This window comes from Hemicordylus capensis, chromosome 15, assembly GCF_027244095.1.
Source record: "Hemicordylus capensis ecotype Gifberg chromosome 15, rHemCap1.1.pri, whole genome shotgun sequence".
NCBI classification, from domain to species: Eukaryota; Metazoa; Chordata; class Lepidosauria; order Squamata; family Cordylidae; genus Hemicordylus; species Hemicordylus capensis.
Genome location: NC_069671.1, coordinates 6355881 through 6371048, shown reverse-complemented (window position 1 = coordinate 6371048; position 15168 = coordinate 6355881). Strand labels below are relative to the sequence as shown.

The window sequence follows — 15168 nt, the reverse complement described above, 5'->3', positions numbered from 1 at the left end:
AATTAACTTTGATTTAAACAATTTGAGGGCCTGGTCCCCGGGCCTTCAGAACATAGGAAGCTGCCATATACTGAGTCAGACCATTGGTGTATCTAACTCAGTATTGTCTTCACAGACTGGCAGTGGCTTCTCCAAGGTTGCAGGAAGGAGTCTCTCTCAGCCCTATCTTGGAGATGCTGCCAGGGAGGGAACTTGGTAGCTAGATGCTCTTCCCAGAGCAGCTCCACCCCCTGAGGGGAATCTCTTCCAGTGCTCACACATCAAGTCTCCCATTCATATGCAACCACGGTGGACCCTGCTTAGCTAAGGGGACAAGTCATGTTTGCTACCACAAGACCAGCTCTCCTCTCCATGAAGAACACTGAATTAAAATGGTAAAAGTGCCCCTTGCTGAAGAGGCCACAGTCAAGCAAAATTAGAACTCCCAGCTGCAAACTCAAGCCTCTTTCCCCGGGAGAAGGCCAACGTCCATTCGAACAGATTCACCTAAGAATACCAGATGCCTGAGTATTGCTGGTATATTTGGGAAATACCAGCCAGCGTCCAGGGCTAATCTCAACCCTGAACATGAACACAGTCCACTTCAGACACTAGCTTCTCTTGCCTCCATCTCTGAAAGGTTCAGTGACTCATTTTAACATTTTGTTCCAGGTGTGAAAGATGTCCAAGGCCAACAGCAATGGCATTGATAGTTTCACTCCGATGATTCTCCGATAATACACGACCAGAAACAGCCCTCTCCAGAGCGGCTGCACACACATGTCAACTTGAGATTATTATACGCTCACATTAGTCAAAGGTTACTTAAAACCAGCAGATGCAAAACCAACTTCAAAACGGCTCTCAAGAATCAAGGTCAAATAGCTGATCCACAGGGTATGAGCTAGCAGATTTATAGCAGTCAGTGAAAGACATTAGCAGGTCACTTAAACATAGTGACTGGCATTCTGACTAAATTTACTAAAGCAAGTCCTACGTAAATTTAGCAGACCTTTAGACTAGTCCAACGAGCAACACTACTGAGCAGCTTAGTCAGGATGTCAGTCACCGAAAGCTATAGTAACAACACTCTAAGATTGTCTGGAGAGGTCCTTTTGCACGTCCCACAGCCATCGGACACCCAGCAGGTGGGAATCTGTCATGGGGACTTCTCCATAGCTGTCCTCAAAGTGTGGAACTTTATGCCCCAAGAAGCATGGCCCATGCCTAGCATATTTACCGAAGAAACTGCTTTGTTTTAGTAGACTTTTGACCTGCTAGGCATTTAACCTGGTTGTTTTAAATTTGACTTCCTGTGGTCATTATATTATATTATATTATTAACATTTATATCCCGCTCTTCCTCCAAGGAGCCCAGAGCGGTGTGCTACATACTTGAGTTTCTCCTCACAACAACCTTGTGAAGTAGGCTAGTCTGAGAGAGAAGTGACTGGCCCAGGGTCACCCAGCTAGCATCATGGCTGAATGGGGATTTGAACTCGGATCTCCTAGTCCAGCACTCTAACCACTACACCACGTGGCTTTATTGCCATATTGATTGTATTATGGTTGTTGTAACTCACCATAGGTGCTCTCATATTACGGCAGAAAGGCAGGATATAAGTCCTTGTATATAAATATCCATCTTTATGACAATCCAAAATATCAAGATCAGTTTATGGCTAAGTTGTAGTTAAAGACTTCCTAAATACTGTCACGTAACTACTTTTCCTAGCAATTCAAGATTTGCATGGCACCATTCAAGTTTAGCACATTTGAGATATTGGCCAATGGGCATCCAGTAAGTTGGTGCTTCTGTTAAACCCATCCCATTTCCAGGAATAGCATTAGGCAGAGCTGGCAACCCTAGGAGGACCACATTTTCTGCATTTAAAACAAACAAACCCTCCCTGCAAGTAGAAAACTAGCACAGAAGTAACAAGGCTGAGACTGAATCTTTCTTCCTGGTAAATGAGGGGCTTCTTTTTTTGGTAGGGTATCATTTTAAAGTGAAGGAGCATTTAGAAATGGAAACTCCTGTCTGCAGTACCAAGGGGTCTACCACGTTCTCCAACATTTGGAAACAAAAATGCAGACACATATGGAACAGATTGTGAAGGGAAAGTGACAAAATGGTTGTACAGAAATCTCCAAAGCCTATATATATATTAACCTGTTACTAGACATGTTCATTTTCAAGAAGTACAAATGACTGTAATCAATAGAAAGCAATAAAATAAACTTTCTGCAATGTGGAACTGCCAGATAGTAAAGTAAAAAGGAAAGTTGTGCCGTCGAGTCAGTGTCAACTCCTGGCAACCAAAGAGCCATGTGGTTTTCTTCAGCAGAATACAGGAGGAGTTTACTGTCTCCTGTGCAGAATGAGATGATGCCTTTCAGCATCTTCCTATATCGCTGCTGCCCTATATACGTGTTTCTCATGGTCTGGGAAACATACCAGCGGGGATTCGAACCAGCAACCTCTTGCTTCCTAGGCAGGTTACATTCCCGCTGCACCATTAGGTGGCTGCCACATAGTAACAACATTCTAAAACCTCTGTGACACAGATCAACATGTGTTTTGCAAAAGCTGGACATCTTTAAATCAATCAAGTTAGAAGATTCCCAGACGTTGTGGACTACAACTCCCAGAATCCCCAAGCAAAAACCATTGCAGCTGGGCATTCTGGGAGTCGTAGTCAACAACATCTGGGAATCCCTGTTAGAGGGAACACTGCTGGTATCTCTCTCAGCTTTATATTGGAGATGCCGCCATGGAGGGAACTTGAGACCTTCTGCATGCAAGCAGGCAGATGCTCTTCCCAGAGTGGCCCCATCCCCTAAGGGAAATATCTCACTGAGCTCACACATCTCCCATCCAAATGCAAACCAGGGCAGACCCTGCCTAGCCAAGGGGTCAATCCATGCTTGCTGCCACAAGACTAACTCTCCTGAATGAATGGACTGATTCGACTGACGATCCCATCGAATATCACTACCAATGGAAAAGTATCCTAGGAACCTAGGAAGCTGCCTTCTATGGAGTCAGACCCTTGGTCCATCTAACTCAGTATTGTCTTCCCAGACTGGCAGCAGCTTCTCCAAGGCTGCAGGCTGCAGGAGTCTCTCTCAGCCCTATCTTGGGAGATGCTGCCAGGCAGGAAACTTGGAACCTCCTGCCCAAAGACATGCAGATGCTCTTCTACTGAGTTATGGCCCCATCCTTTAATGGGAATATCTTCCAGTCAGTGTCCCCTCTAACAGGGATCCCCAGATGTGGTCGACTACAACTCCCAGAATCCCCAGCTGCCATGGCTTTTGCTTGGGGATTCTGGGAGTTGTCATCTACAACAGCTGGGGGATCCCTCTTAGAGGGAACACTGCAAGTTCCAGGGCTCCACGTGCATTTGTTTATTTATTCAATTTCTATACCGCCCTGCCCAAAAGGGCTCAGGGCGGTGTACACTGTAGTCTCCCTTCCAAATGCGAACCGGGGGCAGACCCTGCTTAGCAAAGGGGCAGGATGCACGCTCGCTGCCCCCAAGGCCTCCTCCCCTCACCCCGGATGCCGGGCTGTTTGAAGGGGACAAGGCAGCTGCTCAAACCCTACCAAGGAAACAGCGGAAGGCTTGGAAGCCCGGGAGCACGCGGGGAACAGGGAGCCCTCTCTGGGGCCACGGCGGACGCTCCACCGCCTAGCCCCATCCCATCCCCGGGCGGCTGGTCTCCACTCACCTCGCGCGCACCGAACAGACCCGCCAATTAAGCTTCGCAGCGCCACTTCCGGGAACGCCAGGCACCTCGCAACAAGGAGCCCGCCCATTCGCCTTCTCCGCCTGGCCGCGCCCCCTCCCGAGCCCCCTGCCCGCCAGCCCCAGGGGGCGGGAGGCTCGTCGCCGCTGGGGCCCGCCCCCTTCCTCACGGATTGGTCCTGGCTCTTGTCGCTCATGCCTTTCAAGTCGGCCGCGCCTCCACAGGGAGTCTCCCTCCCTCCCTCCCTCCCTCCTCTCTGTACGGCTGTTGCGGCTTGTGGTGGCGCCTCCCTCCTCTGCATGCTGGCTGGGTGACGGATAGTTTGCTTTCGGTTTGAAAAAGTAAAATAATAATGCATAGATATATAGAATAGACATATTTTTGTATGTGTATGCATATAGCTATATTCAATATGTGTGTGTGTGTGTGTGTGTGTGTGTATATATATATATATATATATATATATATATATATATAAAAACATATGATATGTAGCGTGGAGAATATGTTGTGAGGAGAAACTTGAGAATGTAGTACACCGCTCTGGGCTCCTTGGAGGAAGAGCGGGATATAACAGATAAATAATAATCAATAACAGATATATGTGTGTTTATATAAACATATAGTGTGTGTGTGTGTATACACACACACACACACACACACACACACACACACATTTTTGTATATGTATGTATATAGATATATGTAATATGCATATGTATGTGTAACATATAACTACAGAAATCCATAGTTTGAGCTCATTTTTGGCTTTCAGGAGAGCCCTTAAAATCTATCTGTTTGGCCTAGCCTTCCAGGGTTTTTAAACTGTTTTTAAAAAATATTTGTTAATGGTTTTATGCTGTTTTTAAATTGTTCTGTAATGATGATTTTTTTTTTACAAAGGATTGATTTGTGGGTTTTATTTTTATTGTGGTGCATCACCCAGAGCTGTTTGGATGCGGCGGTATAGAAATTTATTTATTTATTTATTTATTTTAAACGTGTGTGTGTACATATTTTTGTATAGGTATGTATATTATATATATATATATATATATATATATATATATATATATATATATACACACACACACACACACACACAAATATGTTTATGTATATATATAAACATCTATGTATGTGTGTGTTTGCTTATTAATGTTGCTAATTCATTCACTGTCTTGGATTGCCAGTTCTGCTGGAGGAAAAGGGGCTGTTATTGCTCTTCTGCAAGGAGTTGTTTAAATATTTGCGCTTCTTACATTTCCTTGTACCTGTCAAGGGTGCCAAAGCTACCATGGATGTTTTGACAGAGTGAAAAAGGATATGTTCTGAATTAGATCCCATTTTCTAGAAGAGTAACCATGTTTGTTTGCAATTCTTTGTGTGCTTGAGAGTAAATGCCATTGAACTTCATGGGACTTACTATGCATGCTTTCTATTCCGTCTCCACATGTTATATCCCATGCATGTACAACTTGTGTACATGTATGCATGAACAGTGATTCACATGAAATATGGAGTGCCCATACAGCAGTACATTTCTTTTCTGTATCCTGCATTTCAGAGGGCCTTCACTTTTAAAATTTGCATATAGTTGTCATGCTCAAGAAGGGAGGAGCTGTGTTCTTGTCTGTTTTGGACTCCCTTCGGGCAAGAACAGCCAAGGGCAGCCTCAGAGTAAGCCAGTGGAGGAGGTTACTTCATCAGCCAAGTTCTTTTCCTTTCTCCCTACATCCAGCCAGTTCCCTCTCCAGGGAAACTCCAGGTCCCATACTCAAGAGCAGCCTCCATCATCAATTGCCTTGACTTTAAATGCCCCATTAGATAGCTGACAGGGCTTAAAGCCTACTCCAAGCCTCGCCCCCTCCCTGGTCTCACTTCCTGCCCTGCCCAATATGGCGGCCCCATTGGAGCTGTTTCCTGCAGCTCTTCCTGTCTTGCTGTCCTGCTCTCTTTGGGGGAAGACAGAAGCCCCAAAGGATGGAGTCTGTGCTCCCCAGTAGACTCCACAAGGTCACACAGGCAACCAGACAACACAGCATCCCTAGGGTTGCCATGTGCCCTGGAATTTAGGGTAGCCCCTGGATTTTGGCTCCTCCACCCAGCTGCTAAACTCCACCTGGATTTACACAGATTTCAAATGGGCTGCCGAGATTTTACTCTGGATCTGATCACATGGGAGGGCAGAGGAGGAGGGGGGAAGTATACAAATCTGTGAAATAAATAAATAAAGTTCAAATTAGTTGCCACATAATTTGCATAATATGCAAATTATGCTATCCAGATTTGGAAAGCTTGAAAGCTTGAATGTTGGGGGGCAATATGCTAAATCATTGTAAACCGCTTAGAGAGCTTCCAGCTATAGAGCGGTATATAAATGTAAGTGCTATTGCTATATGGTATCCCAGCAATAGTCATTTACATGTAAAATAGTTATTTACATGCAAAAGTATGTGTGTGTGTGTACAGGCCCCCCGAAATGTAGGATGCAGATTAAGAAAAGAGCCAGCGTGGTGTAGTGGCTAGAGTGCTGGACTAGGACCGGGGAGACCCAAGTTCAAATCCCCATTCAGCCATGAAACTAGCTGGGTGACTCTGGGCCACTCACTTCTCTCTCAGCCTAACCTACTTCACAGGCTTGTTTTGAAAGACAAACTCAAGTATGTAGTACACCGCTCTGGGCTCCTTGGAGGAAGAGCAGGATATAAATGTAATAATAATAATAATAATAATAATAATAAATAATTCAATATTTCTCCGGATAGAAGTGTTAAAGATTGTACCTCTGTCACTTCTTTATTTGGCCACACTCTATGCATTGTGTTCTCCCTGCCCTTCTTATGTGTATTACAAACTATATTCCCAGGTCACTGTGCTTTTGCCAAAATTCCAGGTCAAAGCAGTTTCTACCATTGCAGTCAGTTGCCATGGGAACTTTCTGATGTTAAGAGTTTGCCAGGTTGGTTTTATTTGGGAGTTTGCCATTATTGTGTTTCCAGGTTCTGTATATTCAATAATCTATTTCACATTTCCCCCACATCTTATGTCTGTTTTAATGTATCTATTTCTGTATGTGTTTATGCAACAGGCTTGGGCCAAATGCAACCATTGTTGATAAATATATATACCACCTGAGGACAACATTTCATGCAACTGAAAAAGTGGGTTGTGTTCCACTAAAACCTGTACCACAACACATGTCAGTTACAGTGCAGATCTATTCAGAAGGGAGTCCCACTGCGTTCAGTTAAGCTTTCTTCCAGGTAGGAGCCTTTGTCTTTCAAGTGACACACAAACCTCTTTGTTTTGAATGTGATTTGTTCTTCTTTTCTAACAATTCATTAACAGCTGTTGTTGTACAACATGCTGGTTTGAAACCAGTGTTCTGACAAAACATTCCTTCTAAGAGAGTGTTGAAATTCTTCTTTGGAGTAAGGCTGGATTGTTTTATACCAGGGCTGCTCAACTTCGGCCCTCCTGCAGATGTTGGCCTACAACTCCCATAACCCCTGGTGATTGGCCACTGTGGCCACTATCCACTAAGATTATGGGAGTTGTCGGCCAAAAACTGCTGGGTGGGGGTGGGGGCTAAGTTGAGCAGGCCTGTTTTATACGGGGGGGGGGGGGGTCCGGGTTCCCAAACCCAATGTTGGATTACAGCTGCTTCAGGGACAGCGGCTTATCTGAAGAGACACCCGACTGCACAAGCATGTAAAACAGCCATTTTCAGAAGCAATATTGTGCCGTCAAGTTGGTGTTGACTCCTAGTGATCACAGAACCCTGTGGCTGTCTTTGGTAGAATACAGGAGGGGTTGACCATTGCCATCTCCCACGCAGTAAGAGAAGATGCCTTTCAGCATCTGCCTATATTGCTGCTGCCCAATATAGGTGTTTCCCATAACCTGGGAAACATACCAGCAGGGATTTGAACTGGCAACCTCTGGCTTGCTAGTCAAGTCATTTTCCCGCTGTGCTACTAGGTGGCTTAGGCACCAATAAAAGCAGTGGGAGGGAGCACAAGATCCAGCGTGGGGAGGCTTGGGCAGTCGCCACAGCAGGCTGTTAGGTTTAATACTCCTGATCCTGTGGGGCTCTTGTTTCCTAAAAAGCACCATGCAGGGTAAACTCCTGAAAGGTGATACAGTCCAGTGCCCTTCTCAGGAAATTATTTCTAAGGTCCTCGTATTGTTATCGGAGGCTGAGTCAGGGGCCGGCCTGTCCACTAGGTAGACTAGGCAGTCGCTTATGGCACCAGTTTGGGGGCGAGGGGGAGGGCACCGCAGCTCCCTGGGTAGAAAAGTGGGCATGGCCCACCTCCTAGCTTGTCTGTGTCTTCTGTTCCTCTTTCTTCCCAGTCAGCACACTCTCAGCGGCAGAGCTATAATCGTGCACATGGGTTCCAATAACCTGTGCTGAGCTGCCTCCATCGCTTTTGGGGCCACCTCGCCTGTCCTTTCTCCTCCCTGCGGGCTGGCAGCCTCTACTCATCTCATCGCTGCAGGCATCTGGCGGACCTTCCCCCACCACTCGCCCGGCCTCAGCACATGTGTGGCGGCACAGCACTGCCACCCACCACTCTGTGTGTGTGTGGGGGGGGGGGGTGTCTGACGGGTGCCCGCTGCGACCACCTGTTGTTGCTCTGGCTGCTCAGGCAGAAGTTTCCATCCTGTTTTTCCCTGAGTGCCCAGACCCCATACAGGAATTAGGCGGTGCACACAACACCTGGCTTGGTTGTGGTAGGGCCTGGTTAGTGGTGGAGGGAAGCTCCTTGCTGCTGGACAACTGTCTCTTGGGGAGACACCAGGTTTGGCTGGCCTTGAGGATTGCAGGGCCTGCAGGGTTGAGGGGAGGGAGAAAGCCGTAGGAGAGGAAAGGTGGGCATTGATCTCCTCCCCAAACCAGCGTGGGCTAGTCACTCACTAGTCGACTGTGCGAATGAGCAACCTTCACAGCTCAAGTCAAAGCTAATGCTTGGGAGGAGATCTGGACTTGTGGTGGCAAGCATGAACTGTCCCCTTTGCTTAGCCCTTTGCTTAGCAGGGTCTTCCCTGGGTTGCATTTGGATGGGAGACTACATGGGAGCACTGTAAGATATTCCCCTTAGGGGACAGGGCTGCTTTGAGAAGAGCACCAGCCTGCTCGCATGCAGAAGGTCCCAAGTCCCCTCCCTGGCAGCATCTCCAAGACAGGGCTGAGAGACACTCCTGCCTGCAACCTTGGAGAAGCCGCTGCCAGTCTGGGTAGACCAGGCCTCCTCAACTTTGCCCCCTTCCCCAGCTGTTTTTGAACTACAACTCCCATAATCTTCAGCCACAGTGGCCAATAGCCAATAGGCCAACATCTGCAGGAGGGCCGAAGTTGAGCAGGCCTGGTGTAGACAATCCTGAGCTAGATGGACCAATGATCTGACTGGGTAGAAGGCAGCTTCCCATGTAATGCTCCTCAGGTGGGGGCAGGGAGATGGGTGGGGGGCACCAAAGTCAGCCTTTGCCTTGGAAGCAAAAACCTTAGGGCCAGTCCTGGGCAGAATCAGATCCTCCAATCAGGCTCCAATGCCCCCTCCCACCCTCCCCTCTCTGTTTAAATAAGCTAATCACCAGCTGGAAACTAGTCCATGCAAATGTCATGCAGATTTCCTAGAAATAAATACACGCAAATCTGCTAGAGCTCTCCTTTGCATAATGCATGCTAGCTGCAGCTCTATGTACAGAATTATTTAACCACTCCTGCTTTTAGGGTTCTCCTGTTATTCTTGTCAGAGGAATTCCATTATTCAGCTGCCCTTTATTTTATGTACATACGAATAGCAAGGCAGCAGCGTAAGTGAACGTAGGTGGAATTTCACTGTGAAATGAATTTGCAAGGTGCAACAGCCCTGAACAAGTCAAACGGCTGTATCTATTAATGCTCACAGTACTACAATTGATTGCTTAATGTATGTGCAGTACTTTGAGGTCGGTGAGAAGCAGGAGGGCTCATCACTTCTCGGGAACGACTCGGCATGCCGTACCCTCCTGCATCAGGACCAGCAGCTAATGTTGATGTTAAGCAGAAGAGATTTACATTGGGAAGCAGTGCATTAGAAAATGCTTTAGAATGGTTGATTAGAGTACAGTGAAATATGTCATAAGCTATCACTCAAGAGCCCAACAAAATATGTTGTTTACTGCAGGTGGGTTTGGATTAAAGGTGGCGTAGAATCGTTCGGAGAAAACTTAAGGTAGTCTTGTGATCTAGGTATTTGCTTTCTAAAGGCCAGCCTCTATGATAGATCTCATTCTCTCACAACCAATGCAGACGGGATTTCTTTTAGAAATCTAACATGATTTGCAACTTGCTTTGGCATCTATTTATGGGACAACCTCATAAGAAATACATTTGGGAAGCTAATAATACTCTTACTTATAGCCCAGTACTATGCACGTTTGTTTATTTTATTTATTTAATACATCTTTACACCACCCCATAAATAAGTCCCTGAGTGGTTCACAATCTAAAAACACAACAATTAAAACATGAACACAATTAAAACAGTTTAAAATAGAGATAAACTCTAAAACTTTCAACTATTAACTAAAAGCCTGACTAAACAGGTATGTTTTCAGGTCCTTCTTAAAAACACCCAGAGAAGGGGAGGCTCTAATTTCATTAGGAAATGCATTCCAAAATCGTGGGGCAACCGTAGAAAAGGCCTGGTTTCAAGTCGCCACCAACCGAGCAGGCAACTGCAAGCAGACCTCCTCAGATGATCTTAGTAGGTGGTGGGGTTCATGAAAAGAACGTGTTCTCTTAAATACCTTGGACCCAAGGCATTTACTCAGAAGCAATCTCACTGAATTCAATGGGATTTGAATTCCCATTGTGTGTGTGATGTAGTGGTTAGAATGCTAGACTAGGACCCACGAGTCCCGAGTTCAAATCCCCATTCAGCCATGAAACTCACTGGGTGACTCTGGGCCAGTTACTGATCTCTCAGCCTAACCTACTTCACAGGTGGTTGTGAGGATAAACATCACCATGTACACCATTCTGGATTCCTAGGAGGATGAGCAGGAAAAAATAACTAAATAAAATTGTCTCCAAGGAATAGTGTAAAGTGGGGCAGTCTGACATCAGTTTGCTTTATCAGTGAGATGTATTCTGGGTGTCAAGTCCAGTCTGCTTTTCCAGAATTGCTCATTCTCACAAACATTAAAGGGGCTGCAGTCTAGTGCTGTAAGAATTTATCAGCTTTCTTGCAAGGTACCAGTCTGTCCGACAATGCTCATCCTATGAAGCTGCCTCCTACTGAGTCAGACCACTGGTCCACCTGGCTCAATATTGGCTCCTTTGACTGGCAGCAGCTCCAGGATTTCAGACAGGGAGCTTTCCCAGCCCTAACTTGTGCTGCCAGGGATTTGATCTGGGGCCTTTTGCATGTCAAGCATGCATGCACGTTCTGCCTCCCTCGCCCTCTCTTTGCAAGGAGCTCACTAGCTTATGTTGAGCATTAGGGAAATGTTATCTGTCCACCCCAGAAGCATTCATTGGAACCCTCAGGAACAATTTCATTAACTCTGCACATTAATTGCTAGGTGGAAAAATTACCTTGGCAAGAAAGGTCTGGATGCCCAGATGGCCTTGAAGAAATCACAGCATCAGTCTCTGTGCCTTATCTAGACCATGGAAATAATAGTGCCCTTTCTCGCAGTCGTCTTTTCATGCAGCCTCTCTTGCAAGTAGGTGGATCGGGAATGTCGGTTTGCACTTGCATTCCAGCTGGACCTGAGATTTTCCAGTGCTGGACCTACTGTGGTTTTTCATTTGAAACGCAGTGGATTCTACAAGTCAACAAATGGATTCCAGACCATGCAGTGGACTGCCCTCACAGACAAAAAGGCTTGCATCAAAATAAATTAATACAAACAAACCTTTATTACGATCAATGGCCAGTAGCCAGAAAAATCCAGTATATAACATACATATAATAAGTAAACAGTCAGAACATAGGAACAGCCCTGCTGGATCAGGCCCAAAGAGACCTATCTAGTCCAGCATCCTGTTTCACACAGTGGCCCACCAGATGCCTCTGGGAAGCCCACAGGCAAGAGCTTCAATCAAGGGTAGAAGCCCCCCACCTCCCCGGCACTCTCTTGATCTGAAAATATACTTGAAATTCCTTGCTAACTGAGCAAAGAGGCACCTTTTAAAAGTGGTGATTCTCTTTATTTAGCAGGGGGAGAGCAGCTGGCCCTATCCAACCCCAGCACAGCATCCCTCCAGTGGCTGTTGCTGGTGTCTTTCTTATGTTTCTTTTTAGATTGTGAGCCCTTTGGGGACAGGGAGCCATATGATTATTAATTAATTTATTTCTGTATGTTTGTTTGTTTATTTATTTCTCTTTATTTCTCTTTGGGAACTTTGGTTGAAAAGCGGTATACATTTATATACATTTATTTATTTCTCTTTGGGAACTTTGGTTGAAAAGCGGTATACAAATATCTGTTGTATTGTACTGAAACAATATTTTGGCCCCAAAAGTTTCACTTGTATGCAAGAGGTGAACGCTTCCGCTCTTCCTGGTAGTTCAAAAAGCATTCCCAAAATGAAAAAGTGCAATTCAAAGCTGCTGTTTTTGGTTTCCTTCTATACACTTCTAAAACCAAAACTTAACTATATAAAATGGCTAATCACGGCAGACAGGCCTGTCCAGCATGACTTCAACTACTCCTTTATAAAGAACATGATGCATACTGGTATTCGAGACCAACATTGTCTTTTCAGCAGTTGCTGACCGGATGCCTTGACTGTACTCCAGTTACAGGGAGAAGGGTCCTCTTGGTTTTTACGATGGTCCCTTCAGCAGCTGCTTTTTGAAGGCCTGGAGGATGGGGGTTACGACTGAGCTGAAGCAGAAGGGAGCCAGGGAGTGGGGGCTTTGGGTTTCACTCACATTTCGTCTCCATAATCTGAGCCTAGATAACCCCAAACGAGACAAACTATATGCGTAAGATGGACCAGCCTGAAAACTGCATGAAATGCATGCACTGGTTTGTCTTGCTGATCTTTTACATTTTCACCATAAAATCCAAAGGTTGTGATGCTGGGGGGTGGAGAAGTCCCCACAGACACACAAATGTACTGCCAGTCTGTGCAGACAGTACTGAACTAGATGGACCAATGGTCTGACTCGGACTCTGGCAGCTCCCTACGTCCCTATGAGAGCAAGAGCGAGCGAGGGTGAGATGGATGCTGAGTAGCTGACGGACAATCCGGCTACCCAACGCAAAAAGACGAGCCGCCGCCGCCGCCGCCGCCAGGGCGCACAAGCCAGAGCCCGCACCAATCAGGCGGTGGTCCTTGGCTGCGACGGAACCAATGGGAAGAGCAGCCCTGCTCCGGGAAACGCTGCGTCGCTTTGTTTCCACCCGGATTGTAGGCAGGCGCAGCTGAGGAGGAGCCGGGCAGGTCCTCTTTCCTCCCTCCCTCCCTCCCGCAGCGTGGGAAGTAGGGCGGGCCGGTGGGGGGGGGGGGACCCTGGCTGCGCATTTCAGTGACTCATGCGCAAACCTCCTCTTTCCTCCCCCAAGCGTGATGAATGGAGCGAGATTGCCATGCGCACCCCGTAAAAGTTGGTTTGGGACCACACAGTCTTCTCAGCACAGCTCTGGGTGCATCTTTCGAGGAGCGATCTCTCTGTAAATGCAACCCAAGTGCTTCAAATGAGGACGCAGCTGGTCACAAATCTCTTTTGCGGGGGAGCGGGGGCAATTCCCCCCTCTAGAGCACTATCAAAGCTCCAGCATGACCTAAGCAGGAAAGACTTCATTAGAACAACAGCCCCAAAGACCTAGGTATATTCGTGTATATAAACTTGGCCTGGTTCTGGAGCTTCAAGAGCTGTCTGAGCTGTAGACATCAGCAGAAGTTTTTCACAGCATGGAGATGAGCATAATAGTAGAAAACAAACAATGGCAACAATCATACCAATATTTCTTTAACATAGTTATATAGCAAATTCTTCTCTCCAGACCTTTTTGTTGCATAAATTAAAAGTAAATTTAAAAACCCACTGAAAATAAGGGACAGACGTTTTGACGTACAGATGGAACAATCAGGTGAACAATCATTGGACTTAGGGGAAGTGTTTGGGATACAAGAGTGTGGATTTTTAAACAGTGAGATTTTTAAACACTGCCTCTGGGCAGTGTACAACAAAAACAACACAAACAAAATGAAACGTGATTAAAACATTAACATTTAAAACACATCATTAAAATGATTAAAACTGTAAATCTAATTACTAATTATAGTAAATCTAATTACCAAACTGTACATCCAATATAATAATAATTTTATAATAATAATAATAATAAAAAATAAACTGTGTTTGTTAACTGTAACAATATAACTGTAACTATCTATGTGGTCGCTAAGCGTCGACACTGTCTTGATGGCACTTAAACAATCAATCAATCAACAAGATAACAAATTGTTCTCCGGCTGGCTCACAGTAAAAAACATTAAATAAAAACACACAAAACAAGACAAACAAATTAGAACACAAAATTAGAGCACACAATAGATAATAGAATACGAAACATATCATTAAAAAACAACAACAAACCAGTGTTAAAAAGCTGAAGGGTCTTCACCTGGCATCTACAAGAACAAAGTTAGGATGCCAGGCCAGCCTCATTGGAGAGGCTATTTCATCAAATAGGGTGCCACCACTGAAAAGGCCCTCTCCCCTAGTAGCCACCCACCTTGCCTCATTTGGCATGGGCACTTGGAGCAGGGCCTCCAAAGAAGAGCTTAAGGTCTGAGTTGGGACAGCATCACCTGCTTCAGATAAAGGCATGCCAAAAGTTGGCAACCCTATGGAGAAATCACTCTGTTGTAGACAAGCATTGGGCAAAAGAAAGCATTGCTGGCAAGGGTGGCTCCAGGCAGGGCAAGTGCCATCCCATAAAACCCTAACCCTGCCATAAAGAGGAGAGCTGGTCTTGTGCTAGCAAGCATGAATGGTCCCCTTTGCTAAGCAGGGTCTGCCCTGTTTTGCATTTGAATGGGAGACCACATGCATTGAGCGCTGTAAGATATGGGGCCGCTCTAGGGAGAGCTTCTGCCTGCTTGCACGAAGGTTCCAAGTCCCCTCCCTGGCAGCATCTCCAAGATCGGGCTGAGAGAGACTCCTGCCTGCAACCTTGGAGAAGCCGCTGCCAGTCTGGGTAGACAATCCTGAGCTAGAAGGATCAATGGTCTGACTCAGTAGAAGGCAGCTTCCTGTGTCCCTAAATGCACTTTGCCAGTGGTGCTGGCTGCAGGCAGGTGCAGGAGTCTCTCTCTGCTCTATCTCGAGATGCCAGGGAAGGAACCTGGGGCCATCTGCATCATGCTCGCATGGAGTCTCCCATCCAAATGCAAACGAGGGCAGACCCTGCTTAGCACAG

At 46.1% G+C, this 15168-nt stretch overlaps 2 protein-coding genes across 14 annotated transcripts in view; one reads left to right on the top strand and one right to left on the bottom strand.

Annotated features, from left to right (window-relative positions):
• The window catches only part of TANGO2 (transport and golgi organization 2 homolog), a 91143-nt gene extending 87311 nt beyond the window's left edge, over positions 1–3832 (bottom strand). For 6 of the 11 annotated variants that reach the window (XR_008312503.1, XR_008312502.1, XM_053279983.1 and 3 more), the window contains exon 1: positions 3715–3778. The gene's annotated coding sequence lies outside the window, so the exon portion shown is untranslated. The other 5 variants (XR_008312504.1, XM_053279984.1, XM_053279989.1 and 2 more) reach the window with 5 other exon arrangements.
• Positions 3833–3981: 149 nt separating this feature from the next.
• Positions 3982–15168, top strand: part of ARVCF (ARVCF delta catenin family member) — a 493848-nt gene continuing 482661 nt past the window's right edge. For 2 of the 3 annotated variants that reach the window (XM_053279338.1, XM_053279344.1), the window contains exons 1-2: positions 6675–6694; positions 6824–6998. The gene's annotated coding sequence lies outside the window, so the exon portion shown is untranslated. Of the gene's footprint in view, positions 4074–6674; positions 6695–6823; positions 6999–15168 lie in introns of those variants that run through there. The other variant, XM_053279337.1, reaches the window with a different exon arrangement.